Source organism: Mustela putorius, unplaced genomic scaffold (genome assembly GCF_011764305.1).
Source record: "Mustela putorius furo isolate JIRA1106 unplaced genomic scaffold, ASM1176430v1.1 tig00003976_pilon_pilon_pilon, whole genome shotgun sequence".
NCBI classification, from domain to species: domain Eukaryota; kingdom Metazoa; phylum Chordata; class Mammalia; order Carnivora; family Mustelidae; genus Mustela; species Mustela putorius.
In genome coordinates, this window is record NW_025422118.1 from 9,501,606 (window position 1) to 9,513,125 (window position 11,520).

Sequence of the window (11,520 nt, forward strand, 5' to 3'; positions counted from 1 at the left end):
TTACATTTTTCTTCCTTAATTTCTTCCAGTAATGTTTAGGAAACTTTATCTCTTTTGTTAAATATATTCTTAAGTATTTTTGTTGTTGTTGTTGTTGTTTTTAGATAGTCTTACAAGTAGAGGGTTTTGGGTTTTTTTAAATATTTTATTTATTTATTTATTTGACAGAGAGAGAGAGAGAGACCACAAATAGGCAGAGAGGCAGGCAGAGAGGGGAGGGAAGCAGACCCCCCACTGAGCAGAGAGCCCAATGCGGGTGTTTGATCCCAGGACCCTCAGATCACAACCTGAGCTGAAGGCAGAGGCTCAACCCACTGAGCCACCCAGGCACCCCCCAAGTAGTGTTTTTAAAATTTAATTTCCCAATTGTTTGCTGCTAGCATATAAAATGCAATTAAGTTTTAGGTATTAATTTTGTCTACTTCAACCTTGCTAAATGTACATATTAACTCTAATTGTTGTATAGATTCTTTGGGATTTTCAGGCCATCTGCAAATGGAATCCAGTGTTCTTCCTTTCTGCCTTCATTTGTGTTTGCTCTAATCTTGGTTTCATCTGTTTTTTCCTCCTTATTATCATTTTATTGTTTTGTAGTCAAATTTGCTAGTGCTGCTTGTAGGATACAATCCAACAGTACATTAAGAACCTGCCCTTGTGCAATTTAGCAGAGATCTCAAATTGCTGATGGTTGAAGGGAAGGAAAACAGCTGATGGAATAGAAAAAAAGAAACAAAAAGATACAGTGCATGCATACAGTTGGCTAGAGGCAAGGCTGCAATTTTAGCCCTTGTTCTGCTGTTGCTGTGACTGATGGAGTCAGTCACACTGGGGTCCTTTTGAGCTGGTTGGAAGGAGGGGGAAAATGTGTTAGAGCTGTGAATGGAACAGTATTAGCTGGAAAACACTGTCAACTTTTGAACACTGGTGAGTTTCAAGTGAGTAGGCCAATGTCAGCCACAGGCAAACATGCCAGTCAAATCCCAGTTCTCCTTCCTCTTCATGTCCATTGCAAACTGGAGAAACTGTCTCCGTATCCACGTCTCCATTTCTGGTCTCTTCTTTTTTCTCTAACAGTGTTACCCTCCCTTTCCAGAGACCCTTTCCTACTTTCCCTAACAAAAGCTTTCCAGAAAGATCTGAACCCCTTTCAGTGATTAAATTCTGCCCTATCCCCACACCTTGCTCGCTATTATATTTTAACAACATATGTCTGAAGATGCCTTAAGTTCTAAATAAATCATAGTACAAGTACAATAGCAATACATAGAAATGGCAGGAGACAGCATTTATTGAACATCTACTGTACAATGCTCAGGAGTTGTTGTTTAATTATAATAAGATCTAAAACAGGATACATAGCCTCCTTTTAGATAAAAGGACTGGAAATTAAAAGGTTAAACATTTTGTTCAGGGCCATATAAAAATTGGAGAACAAATGTGAACTTTGAGTTTAAAGTATGGGCTTTATCCACTGCAGATTTTGACTTCAATATTACTAAGCACTTTCATTGTGTAATATATTTGCTAATTTATCAATGGCTCTAAAAATAGTAGATTGTTTTTTTATTTATTTTTAATTTATTTATTTTTTATTTTAATTTTTTAATTTTTAATTTTTTATTTTTTATAAACATGTATTTTTATCCCCAGGGGTACAGGTCTGTGAATCGCCAGGTTTACACACTTCACAGCACTCACCAAAGCACATACCCTCCCCAATGTCCATAATCCCACCCCCTTCTCCCAACCTCCCTCCCCCCAGCAACCCTCAGTTTGTTTTGTGAGATTAAGAGTCACTTATGGTTTGTCTCCCTCCCAATCCCATCTGTTTCATTTATTCTTCTCCTACCCACTTAAGTCCCCATGTTGCATCACCACTTCCTCATATAGATTGTGTGTTTCTTATTGCAGAAGTACATTGTCCATTATATTCCCAGCCTCCAGGATAGCACATGGCAAATAATACGTAGTCCATGCTGGCTTATTGAATTGATTCGAAGACCAATAAAGCCATGTTTCTAGTTTCCTTCTTTATTCATTCATTAAACAAGTACTTTTTGTACTTAGGCACACAGATCTACAAGTAGGAGTCAGATGAATAAATAAATAAACAAGTAATCCTACACAGGAATAATAAGCAATGATGGATGGGTGAATAAATTATTGAGAGAATAAAAGGCTACCTAGATTGGCCTTAGGATGTCAGCAAAGGCTACCTGAAGCAGGGATATTTTGACCTGTAATGTCAAGAATGATGCATTGTGAAAGAAGGAAGATATTCTAAACAGAGGGAGCTGTCGTGTGCAAGCTTGAAGTGAGAGAGAGAGAGCATGGCACATTCAAGTAGCTCAATATGTCGGGACATAGAACGTGAGACATGGGATGATGAGAGATGAGGACAGGAAATGAAATAAGTGCCAAATACAAGATTATCGTATTTTGAAGGCTCTATCACGAGGGAGCCACCAGAGGTATGTCATCAGGAGGCAGCAGAATCAGATTTTTTACTTCGAAAGAACATCCTGGTTTCCATGGAAAGCGATTGAAGGGGGGCAGGGTGCAGTGTGGGAAATAATTGTCAAATTCTAGGTGGAAGAGTATGGATTGAGGAAAGTGGGCAGGTTTGAGAGATAATAAAAGTAAAATTAAAAGAATTTGGAACCTGATTAATTTGGGGAGTAATGGAGAAAGAATGGATGAAGATGATTCTTGGGTTTGGGACTTGGGAAAATGCTGGGCAGTAGTGTCATTTAAGAAGCTTTTGAGCCTAGGTGAAGTGTTTTCTGCAGAGGAGTATTTCCAATGACTATCATCCCGAACAATGTACTAAAATCTTAAATTCATCATGGTTATTGAATTATTAGCGCCTACACCTCCCCAGCTTTGCCGTTATCTCTTTATAACACCATTCCCATCTGAGTCACTACGGCTGCAAACCTCATGTTCATGGTTGGTTCCTCCTCTCTTCAGCCCTCCCTCCTCTTCCAGTTAGTCACTAAGGCCTGTTAATCATCCCTGACTAAGGCCTCTTGAGTCTGCTCTGTCCTGCCATTCCCACTGTCATAACTCTAGCCTGAGCCCCTATCACTTCGTGCCTGAGCTATTTCCCGACTAGAATCGTTTCCTAACTCATCTCCATCCCTGCAGTTGCTCCCCAGTGCAGTCCATCTGGCACCCCACAGCCAGAATGATTTTCTTTAAATACTGCTTTCATCACCTCTCGCAGCTCAAGCATGCTCAGCGCACTCTTCTCCAGACAGATGACTTACTCACCATCTTCCCAGCATGTCTTATGCATTCCCACCTAGGGAACCTCTGCTTGGAATGTGACTTTCTCCTCTATTTTCCTCTGCCTCCCTAAATGGTCTTCATCCTGTTGGGCTCAGTTCCAGTCCCAGCCTCCAGGAGTTTTCCTGTCCATCCTCAGCACCGTCACACCCTCAAATCCTCTGGCACCCAATATCCATTTTGCTGACTTTCTTGCGTTCTTCTCTGTGTACGTCTTGTAGGCTTCTTAGAGCCTAGATGATGGGCCTCTTGTGCGGCCTCGGGTGCACATGCAATGGAGAGAGAACCAGATTCTGGTCAGCTCACAGTTGCTGTTATTTCTTGCTGCCACTTGGGCTTGCAGCTGGAGACAGGTTATGCCGGTTTGGTGAGTATTTGTCCACTGTCTCTGGGATAGCCTTGTTGGTCCAGGTCCCAGTAGGGACTTGTATTAGGTGCCAAGAGCACAACTCTTTCTGTTTCGCCTTCTCACGCCCCACCATCATTCCTCAAGTATGGCTCTGATCAGCTGGATCTGGAAAGTCTGTATTAGCTACTCATGGTACAGATAGCTCTCCTAGAAGAAACTCCAGGAAGCCCTGTTTTCAGCCTTTGTTACCAGCCTAGTTACCTCCTGTCTTCTTGGTGAGCCCCCGTTTGGGAGGCAACCAGTCCTTTAGTAAATTAGGCCATGTCCTCTCCAGAAACCAATGTTCTCATACTAAGTTTACTTTATATCCAAGATATTTCTGGCAACAGTAAGTTTCCTTATTATTCTCCCCTCTTCCCAGCAAGGAATTCCTATTTGCCCTACAGTAATGCAGCTATTAGAGTGAGCCTGTGTGATGGAGGAGGGGGGAGTGAGGGGAGGGAATCACATAAGTGACCCTATACAGAAAAAAAGTGATTCACCCCAACATAAGCTTTGGTTACAATCTTATACAAAAGAGAGGCCTACTTCATTTTTAGGTGCCTGTGCCCAAAATTAGTTTTTGTTTGCCTTGTCCTCATGCCTACTCCTCTGTGTCCTGCTCTGTGCCTCAGGAGCCTGTATGCTATAGATGGCATCTCCAGGGTACCCTGACCCAGTGCACCCCTGAGTTTGGGCAAACACATGGCACCTGCAGAAGACTTCCTCCCAGTCTGCAGCAATCTGACAGTGGCTCCACTGTCTCTGGCAAAGGGACTCGTGCCTTCTCCCATTGCTTTAACTGTCCACTCTCCAGCAATGGCACTCCTCCCCTGTGGGGACAGGTTGGTATTGTTGCTCTCCCTTAGCACTTAAACATCCCTTGATGGCTCCCTTAGCCCTGTTTCTTCATTAAACCCTCTTTGCTCCAACTCTTTTCAGTCTGTCATCTGTCTGCTTCATGGACCCTAATTGACACAGTGCCCTCTCGAAGAATACCCAAATTAATCTTTGCCTTTATTAGGGTAAATCTGGGTACAATTTGTCTCTCCCATGGCACTGAGCATGGTGATTGACAACTACAAAATCATTTGTAAACCCTAATTAAGATAGATATTAATGAGCCAGACTCATTCTTCTGTGTGAATCCAGACTTCCTGTTAACAAACCAGACTGCTGAATGTGTAAGCATCAGTCTTCTGATTATCGCACAGTGGGCTTGCCCCTTCACCCTGCCTGGTTCCCAACTTACAGCGAAAGATTGAGACTACAGTATCTTATTCATTGATAGGGGCAGTACACTGACTAGATGCAATAGCCTGTTTAAAATCCAGCAAATTATCTCCACCATCTTCCCGAATCAGTTCTAGGACACGTGACTGATGCTGCTCTTTAGGAATCTAGTTAATTTGCCACTCTCCCAGAGGATGGCCTGACAAGAGTTACTTCAAGAGGGCTGAGGCTTCAACACAGCTACCTTCGGGGTAATTGAGATGACTTGTTTGCCATACCTGTTCTGTTTAACGAGGTTGATGCTCATTCCCACAAGTGGAAGGGCCACTGGTGAGCTACCATCATCGAAGAGAAACTCTAACCAGATGCCTTCACAGAGCTTGCTGCTTGGCGGCTTTCTGCCTCAGAGACTCTTGTTTTAATTATCGTTCCTCTATACATCATGTTCCTGAAAGAAATTCCAGCATGTTTCCAAGTTATTTTAGGTGGGTATTTTCCCTGCCAATCTTAAAATCAGAGTTTCTACTCTTTGCTTCCTAATGATTCTTCCCAATGAGAAGAGGAGAGAAAAGATCTCAGGATATTTTCCCTAAGGATGCAGTGTAAGTGTCACCTGGGGAAGGATTTCTTCCTTCACATGTAAAGCTGCAGGGCCCAGAAGGGCTGCCACATGCAAATTTGAAACAAGCATTTCCAAAGCAGAAGTCCAGCACCAGCCCTGTCACACATGCGTAAAACAAATTGTCCAATGGGAGCATTGCATAAATCACTCAAGAGAGAGTGCCAAAAATTCCACAGCACTCCTTCCAGAATCTAAAACCCAAACACGTTAGAGCTCCAAGCTCTTACCAAAAAATCCTGAAGGGAAAATGAACTGTGAATAGCTATGAAGAAAGTGTAAGTAATTCATCCACCTGATGGGACCACCTGCTAATCAACATTCACACAGTATTTTGTGTCCAGCTATGAATCAAAATTCTTGAGCAAGTTTATAGCTTAAAAAGCCAAAAAGTCCTGTCATCATCAGTGCTGCTATTTACCAGCGACTGAGACAGAACCTGCATGAACGGCTATGCTTCGTGAAGGATGTTGATCTTCGTGGGTTGTGTCTGATTCAGGGGAGGAGCACTTGGGCTGGTTTCAGACACTAAGATTAATGGGTAGTGCAGTAAATCACAGTCACAGAAAAGAAGAACCTTGGTGGGGAGGACGAGTGTTTTAGTTTCTCAACCCACTGCACGCCCATGGAAGAGAGAACCCTGTTAGAGTTAGAAGTGTTGGAGAAAAGGTACTTCCACTCATCTTTTTAGTAAACGTGCTCTTGTAAAAGGCACAGCGTTTGTGCAAAATTTTTCTAAAAAGTATTTATTGAGGTAGATAGGAAAAAATGATTCTCAATTAGCAATAATCGTGCCTCAGATAAACCTCATTGGCTACGATACTGCTGCTGTGCAAAGCTTGAAAAAGCGATTCTCATAGCAAAATATATGCCCTCCCATGTGTAGAGAGTAAGTGGGGCCAAGCCCAAAGAGCTCTACACAACCAGAAAAAGAGAAGTGGGTTCAGCTATAAAGCCAATTTATTAGAGGTGCACAAACTCTTGTACTGAACTACGAGACTTGATTCAATATATCTATGTATTAGTTTGCCAGGACTGCTGTAACAAAATACCACAAACCAAATGGTTGCAAAAAAGGGGAATGTGTTCTCTCAGTCTTGGAAGTCAGAAGTATGAAGTCAAGATTTCAGTAGAGCCACGTTGGCTCTGAAACCTGTAGGGCAGTCCTTCCTCAGCTCTCCCGAGCTTCTCGTATTTGCCAGCAAACTTTGGCATTGGTTGGGTTGCGGCTGTAGCCGCCCAGTCTCGGCCTGTGTTGTCACATGACACTCAGTCTGTGTGTGTGTGTCTCATCTCTTAAGGACATGGGTCACATTGGATTGGGGCCCACCCAATTCCAGCATGACCACATCTTAACTAATTATGTCAGTGTCTTAACTAATTATGTCAACTCTGTTTTGAAATAAGGTAACATTCTTAAGTACGATTATATTGGTTGTATTGACAAAAATATTTGCATCCAGGGTTTGGTAAACTTTTTGTATAAAGGGCAAGATTTCAGATATTTGGGGCTTTGTAGGCCATAGCGTCTCTGTCGTGACACGCCAGCTCTGCCGTTGCGGCGCACAAGCAGCCCTTGACAGCATGAAAGTCAGTGGCCATGGCTGCTCCAAAACCACTTCATTTCCGGAACCAGGTGTCATCTGGCCCAAAAGCCAGCGAGACTGAGGGTCAGATCTTGTGGCACAGCCCAGTGTGAGCTTGTTGTTACCTCCTAAAGCATCGTGGCAACAACATGCTGGTTTCTCCCCAGAGAAGGATAGTATCTCATGACAGAGTCTCACATTGGGATTTTTTCTTAACGTTTGTTTTTCCTACACTGGGTAGGGCTTCAAAGTTCATTGAGACCAAACAGTTTTGCAAAGGAGCTCGTGAGCCTTAGAAACATGAACTGACTTGTTCACACTGGAAGCTAGGATGAGCATCCAGGTCTTCTGGCCCGAGGCTCCTGGCTGGTCTGCGGCTTCCTAGTTTACGCTCTACATCTGTGGTCTGCTGATTTGGACTTTGCTGCTAAAAGTTTCGTAAAAGCTTGAAGCCTGGGACTTAAGTCACAAGGCAGCGGTAACCTAGTGTTGGTGACGACAATGAGTTAGCACATGGCTCAGTACAGAGGAGCCCAGATCACCCACAGGCTCTTAGGATTCTTTGGTTCAATGTCCCTTAGAAAACGCTGAATGCCATTGAGCATTTATTGTCTAGGTATTTATTTAAACCTGTCTTGAACCTGTCTATGTTTTGGCTTTACAACTAGTTCAGAGAACAAATTCCGTGTGTTTACTTCTCTTCTAGACAAGAAGACCTTCCTATTACTTTAGAGCCTGTTTTTATCAAAACTGATGGTGATGTAACTGAGAGATTCCCCAGGTTGATTATCCCAGAAAGCTCTTAGGGGAGAGCTATGCCTTACATAGCACATGACTTCTAAGTAACACTACTGCACAGAGATTTTCCAGCATTTTAAGCCAACAAACCTTGCTAAGGATCTTAGATAATGTTGGTAATAGATGCACTGGCCTACTAGTAGACTATTTTGTTTTTTCCCCACTGAATTTAATGTCATATCGCACACTATTTTTTTTTTTTTAATTTGGCTCCCCCACAACTGGAACACAAACTCCATGAGGGCAAAGACTTGGTCAATTTATCGCCAGACACTAAAATAGTTCCCGATGCAAAATAGTGCATAGCAGGCATCCGATAAATACTGTGGAACAAAGGAAGCAATGAGTGAGGCGCTGAGCCAAGCCCAAGCCCCAGGCTCCCATCCAGGACCAAACCTGAGGATCCTTCGCGGAGCCCCCTCTAGTCTGTGGGCGCGCGGTGACTGGCACAGAGCTTTGATATAAAGCTGATGTGCATTTTATTGGATGAGGGTCTCTCAACCACCCTGGGAGGTCAGTAGGGCGCAGATCTGTTTCCAATTTGAAGATGAGGAAAGAGACTCAGAGAAGATAATGGGTGCCTCACGGTCACTTTGGCGGAAAATGGTAATGCTCGTGAGCTATGACAGCTCCAAACACACCACACCAGCATTTCAGACTGTTTTGACTACAAATGACAGGAAGGAGCGAATTTTAAATTATGACCCAGAAGGGGCACCTGGGTGGCTCAGTCAGTTAAGCGTCCGACTCCTGATTTTGGCTCAGGTCATGATCTCAGTGTCCTGGGATAGAGCCCCACATTGGGCTCCACGCTGGGCATGGAGTCTGCTTGAGATTTCTCTTTACCCCTCCCGCTGCTGCCCTCCGCCCCCGGTCCCTACCCCATGCATGCATTGGCTCTCTCTCTCTCTCTCTCAAAAATAAATAAAACTTAAAATAAAAATGATGACCCAGAAAACGCACACACACACAACTAAAGCAAACTTTTTTTTTACAAAAGAATTCCCTAATGTAATAATATACTCTGATATTCTAATTCTAATTAATTTTAAAAAATTAAAAAAAAATTCTAATTGCAACCACAGACTGAAAAGCAGTCCTGTCTCCCATCCACATTTTCTTGCATAATTTCCCCTCTCATGTCATCTTTTCTCTCCATTTTGAAAATGAAATAATTGCCTTCTTCTCCTTCGGGGCTTCCCGGGCGGTACGTGAAGTCAGACAGTCTGGGGAGCAGGATGCTTCCTCCGAGCCGGAGTCAGAGAACATGAAGCAGTCAGGACACGTCTGAGAGGAAACTGAAAGCTTTTATGGGGGCAAAGGGGGAGAGAAAATCAAATCGGAACGCCTGTCCATTTTGGGCAGGAAACGGTTAAGAGACCACTCGATGCACTGAGCTGCCAAGACCACCGCAATCTTCGTACAGAGATTAGACAGAGAACAGATGTGAAGTAACTAGAGTCCTTCAGAGTAAGATAGCGACGACATAAATTAACCTTGTCTAGGGCCTGACAAAGGGACCACGCGCTTTTTGAAGTCTTAAGAGTGAAGCCCTTTTTTATGGACTCTCCAAGGTTATATACCTTCATCCAACAGAACGAGTTTAATTACAGCCAGTTGTTTACAGGCAAGGGAAGTGAGCCCAGTGGGGGCTATCAGGGTGACTGCATAGAAAATAAACGAATGAGCCTGCAAACAGCTGAGGTTTCCTTGAGTTCTCTTCAGCTGATAAGATTCCCTTCACCCCTCGAGATTAGTTTTGTCTATTTTCCTGAAACCGGAGAAACAAAGAGGTGAAAACATTCCAGACTCCTGATCCCCCAGTTTGGCGGGGTTTGGGTCGAAGCTGCCTCTCCTGGTGGGGAGGTGGGGGGTTACCCCACACCCAGCTCTTGGAGGCTGGCCGGGGCAGGGCGGTGCCCCGGGAACAGCCAGCTGGGCGGCGGGCCAGCCTCGGCAGTGGACATTGAACCTGAGCTTCTGAGGAAGACCTGGCATCGCCGTTGCCAAAAGGAAAAAATCTCTGCTCAGGGGAGGCCCAGCTGGGGTGGGCCTGGAGCCAGAAACAGGGTTGTTAGGGCTGCATCCCAGAAGAAGACAGAAGATTCGGTGCGGCACTGACAGGGGCCTGTGGATCCAAGGCGTGCTAGGAGTTTGCTGGGGCAAACGTCTCTAAGAATTGCAGGGAGGGCAGGAGCTGTGCCCGGTGGGCAGCGGAGGGGATGCTGGAGTCTGGAGCGGGTTCCCTCAGATATCTTTGGGATGTCTGCTCATCTGTGGGAAGGAACTGGGAGATGAAGCAAGGTTTGGGAGCAGGGAATAGAGGGGGTAGGAAGCCACTCAGATGGTAGGCGCTGGGCTCACATGGTCTTTAGCCGAATGTGTTGGGCAGCAGGGGCTGGAAATGAGTCTGGGCAGCCCGGGGTCCCAGAACCGCCTTCCCCTTGCTTTGGGCAGCTCTCTCCCACAGGCTCTTAGCCTTCCTGGAGAGACACCAGTTAGCCCAGGGCTCCCCATAAACCAGTGGACTAGATCCAAGACAGAGAGCGGAGGGACTGACTCCTCTCTCAGGTGGGAGAGCTGTTTCCTCTTCTTTTGTTCCCCCAGGGCCAAGTTTATATGTGGGCGGTGGAGCCTGTGTTCTGGTCGGAGCCTCCGAGGACCACTGAAACGAATCTCCACCCTAAAACATCCCTCCCAAGCTGCCCGAAATACCATGTATAATTTGAGTTAAACAGTGCTATTGGGGAAAAAAAAAAAATTAGTCCCCAGAGACGTTTGAGAGAAATTTAATCGTTCAAATCTTACTACGCACTTCACTCATTTTCCTCTAAAGTCAGATGGAGGTCCCTGGAAGTTGGAGTGATGCAACCCTTTTGGGGGAAGAAACTCAGTTTTGGAGTAAGAGCCATTTCTGGGAAAGGCGATCTAGGGTTAAAGGTGCCTGTGAGGTCTCTGGTGAGTGCGTGTGGGGTGGGGCACAGGGTGGTCAAGAAGCAGATTTGAGGAAAAGAAGGGATCTGGGAGGATCCAATGAAATGGGCAAGGAAGGGCCAACAGAGCTCTCCTTTGCTGACAGTGTTGCTAAGGCTCACCTCGCTTTTACCTGTTCCTTCTGCTCCTACATCCTCATCTTGTGGAGCTTCAGTTTCCCTCGGTGTGAGATGCTCTTGCCCAGGGCTGGAGAAGAGCCCTTTCTGTCTCCTGACCCTCAGCCTGAGTCCAGGCGAGACCCTCCCTAGCAGTCCTGAGTAGGCATTACAGGGAGTCCCTCCACGCGCCCTGGATTCCTGTTTGCATCAGGCCCCTCACCTCTGGCTTAGGAACGCAGAAGGCACAGAGAAATGTGTGTCCACACTGCTCCCCCCAGTGGGTGGTGTGTGCACGTCGCACACTGCCTCACTGCCTGCCGTCTGAGGACTTGGTACATTCTGTTCCTTCTCCCGGCGGTGCCATCCCTTTCCACACCGTCAGCAGGTGTCATCCTCAAGTCTAGTCAACCCTTAAGACTCAACTCATCCCTCAAGACTAGTCATCCCTCAATACTCAACTCATAATGCCATGTCCTGTTCTTAGCCTTTTCTGTCTCGTGTGATTTCTCTGTGTAA

The 11,520-nt window shown here is 45.2% G+C and overlaps 1 non-coding gene across 1 annotated transcript; it reads right to left on the reverse strand.

Annotated features, from left to right (window-relative positions):
- Window positions 1-6,221: 6,221 nt before the first annotated feature.
- On the reverse strand, window positions 6,222-6,368 carry LOC123389495. Its single transcript, XR_006604092.1, has one exon. It is a non-coding gene; the product is annotated as a U4 spliceosomal RNA (small nuclear RNA).
- Between the last annotated feature and the right edge of the window lie 5,152 nt (window positions 6,369-11,520).